This window comes from Capricornis sumatraensis, chromosome 19 (assembly GCF_032405125.1).
Source record: "Capricornis sumatraensis isolate serow.1 chromosome 19, serow.2, whole genome shotgun sequence".
Lineage (NCBI taxonomy): Eukaryota > Metazoa > Chordata > Mammalia > Artiodactyla > Bovidae > Capricornis > Capricornis sumatraensis.
Window position 1 is genome coordinate 70,172,592 of NC_091087.1, and position 3,745 is coordinate 70,176,336.

The following is a 3,745-nucleotide window of genomic DNA, read 5'->3' on the forward strand; positions in this document are numbered from 1 at the left end:
ATTGATTAAAGATCTAAATGTAAGACCAGAAACTATAAAACTCCTAGAGGGAAACACAGGCAAAACACTGTCTGACATAAATCACAGCAGGATCCTCTATGACCCACCTCCCAGAGTAATGGAAATAAAAGCAAAAATAAACAAATGGGACCTAATTAAACTTAAAAGCTTTTGCACAACAGAGGAAACTATAAGCAAGATGAAAAGACAGCCTTCAGAAAGGGGGAAAATAATAGCAGACAAACAACTGACAAAGAATTAATCTCAAAAATATACAAGCAGCTCATGCAGCTCAATGCCAGGAAAAAAAGGACCCAATCAAAAACAAGAGTCAAAGAACTAAACAGACATTTTTCCAAAGAAGACATACAGCTGCCTAACAAATACATGAAAAGATGCTAAACATCACTCATTATCAGAGAAATGCAAATCAAAACCACAATGAGGTATCATCTTATGCCAGTTAGAATGGCTGCCATCAAAAAGTCTACAAACAATAAATGCTGGAGAGAATGTGGAGGAAAGGAAACCTCTTACATTGCTGGTGGGAATGCAAACTGGCACAGTCACTATGGAGAACAGTGTGGAGATTCCTTAAAAAATTGGAAATAGAACTGCCATATGACCCAGCACTCCCACTGCTGGGCATACACACCAAGGAAACCAGAACTGAAAGAGACACATGTACTCCAATGTTCATCACAGCACCATTTACAATAGCTAGGACATGAAGCAACCTAGATGTCCATTGGCAGATGAATGGATAAGAAAGTTGTGGTACATAAATACAAAGGAATATTACTCAGCTATAAAAAAGAACACATTTGAATCAGTTCTAACGAGGCAGACGAAACTGAAGCTTATTATATAGAGTGAAGTAAGTCAGAAAGAAAAGCACCAATGCAGTATATGAACACATATATATGAAATTTAGAAAGATGGTAATGACATCCCTATATGCGAGACAGCATATATATATATATATATACACACACACACACACACAGATATAAAGAAGAGACCTTTGGACTCTGTAGGAAAAGGCAAGTGTGGGATGATTTGAGAGAATAGCATTGAAACATGTATATTACCATATGTGAAAAAGATGATAAGTCCAAGTTTGATGCATGAAACAGGGCACTCAAAGCAGGTGCACTGAGACAACCCAGAGAGATGGGATGGGGAGGAGGGTGGGAGGGGGGTTTGGAGTGGGGGACACATGTACACTGTGGCTGATTCATATCAATATATGGCAAAAACCACCACAATATTGTGAAGTAATTAGCCTCCAATTAAAATAAATAAATTAATTAAAAATATAAAATAAAGAATAGCTTAACAAAACCTTTCATATCCAAAAGATGAAATAGTTTCTAGCTCATTTCAATTGTGAAGACTTTTGTCTTCAAAATAATATGGCAACAGACTTGTGTGTAATATAGGTGACAAATGCCAAATGTAAAATTAAATAAGAAACAAGTTCAAGATTGTCCCAGGATGAATTGGTACTGGAAATAAGCCATTTTCAACAATCGATTTGGAAGAGAAAAGAATAAAGATTTCACAGTTAATAACAGAACAAAAAAGATTCAATTGGCAATTTACCTTGAAAAACAAAAATGTCATTATGAAAATGAATGTTTCATGTCTTTCATACATGTAATATAAATAGTTTATGTTATAGACCCATGTAAATTTTTAAGTGAACAAAGAATGAAATAAGGGGGATTTGCTTCAATTGTTTTAAATAAAATTGATTACTAACATGATGAAATAACCTTTGTATGGTACTTAGCTTTTTTGAGAAGTTCATAAAGAGGTCACTTTTTGTAAAAATATGCAAGATTTGCAGCAACTTTGCCTAGGACTTCTCTTCCCTTTTCTTCTTCAAGTTTGCTTTTTGGAAACATGCATCATTATTTTATTCATTCGACATATATCTACTGAGTATCTACTGTATGTCAATCAGTTTTCTATAAGCTGGGCTGAAGGAGTAAACAGCAACAACTTTTGGCAATATTCTAGACAGGAAAGCAGGACATTAATTTATTGAGCACACATTGATTGACCATCTACTATATTCTGAGGCACACTTTCTAGGTGATTGGAACACATTAGAGAACTAGAAACACAAGAATCTCCATAGTCCTGAAATGTATTTTCTAGGAGGGCTAAAATATAGAAACAGATACAGCAGCAGGAGCGTGGATGTTGACAGTTTTCCCCACCCAGACTCTACAGGTGACTCAAGCAATACTCCAACACTGCCATCAACTTTAGGCCATCTTACATGTTTGCAAGACGTGTAAATTCATTTTTCAAATGACAAGCATCCTCTTTGCTTTGAATTGACAGATTCTTCCAGAATCTCTCAGTTGGAGAGTCAGTGTGACACTGACCGACAAGGATGGAGACAAGCCACTGTCAAGCTTGTAAATGGGAGGACTCTGACATTGTAACGGTGGTTTTGTGTTCTGGGCCACCTAGCAGGCATGGAGAATTGTGTGAATACTCCTACAGGAGTTGTCTGTGTATGGGTGTGTGTTATCAAGCATGTATACCATAACGGTGTACCTCATGGATAGGAAGACTAAGGAAACTGTACTCCATTCAGCTGTGGTTTTTCACATAATGTGCCATGTACTTTGGAGATATAGTAAGTCCCCTCCATATGAATGAGTATACATTCTGAAAGCATGTTCATAAGTATAATTTGTTCCAAGTCCGACAAATTTAGCCTAGGTACCCAACTAACAGGATCGGCTATATAGTACTGTATGTGTAATAGGTTTATAATACTTTTCACATGAATAATACATAAAAAACAAATACAAAAAAAAGTTTTAATCTGACAGTACAGTACCTTGAAAATGCAGTAGTATAGTACTGCAGATGGCATGCAGGGGCCAGCATTCACTGAACAGGCAAGAGGAGTTACTAACTGGAGGAAGGAGCGGAGGTGGGAAATAGTGGAGTTGGATTGTCCAGCAATAGGAGATGAAGACAAACTGCAATTTCACACAAGCCTGATGTTGATGGAATGCCCTTTTGCATCTTGGTAAATTCAGAACTTACTATAGGGGACTTACTGTACCCAGTGGCAAATAAATGAGAAAAGTCCTGTTCTGCTCTTAAGAAAGCTCTCCAATACCCGTTAGCTTCCCTCAGGGAGTCAGACAGGCTGATCTTCTAATTCCCTAAAAGGAAGTTCGAAAGATTAAAACAGTCCCTCTTTTCAAAATATGGGAAGTTCCATCTTCAAAAGTCATCTTGTTCAAGTAAAAGAGAAGGACTAATTTCAGCTGCTTCTCTTTCCTGGGGTTTCAATGCATCTATATTGGGCTTCCCTGGTGGCTCAGAGGTTAAAGCATCTGCCTGGAATGCAGGAGACCCAGGTTCAATCCCTGGGTTGGGAAGATCCCCTGGAGAAGGAAATGGCACCCCACTCCAGTACTCTTGCCTGGAGAATCCCATGGAGGGAGGAGCCTGGTAGGCTACAGTCAATGGGGTCACAAAGAGTCAGTCACAACTGAGCGACTTCACTTTCACTTTCATAGGCTGTATAGGATATATCTATACCTCTATATAGGATTTTTTTTTCTTGCATCTTCCAGTTGGTAATTTAGATATTTTCTTTAAGCCTTTAGGGGGTTGTTTTACAAATTTCTATTATTTTTAAAGGTATGTATTTCTCTTATGGCCTTCCCAGGTGGTTCAGTGGTAAAGACTCCACCTGCCAGTGCAC

The 3,745-nt window shown here is 37.9% G+C and overlaps 1 non-coding gene across 1 annotated transcript; it reads left to right on the top strand.

Annotated features, from left to right (window-relative positions):
* The first annotated feature begins 3,344 nt into the window (after positions 1 to 3,344).
* TRNAS-GGA (transfer RNA serine (anticodon GGA)) lies at positions 3,345 to 3,416 on the top strand. Its single transcript has one exon. It is a non-coding gene; the product is annotated as a tRNA-Ser (tRNA).
* The last annotated feature ends 329 nt before the right edge of the window (positions 3,417 to 3,745 follow it).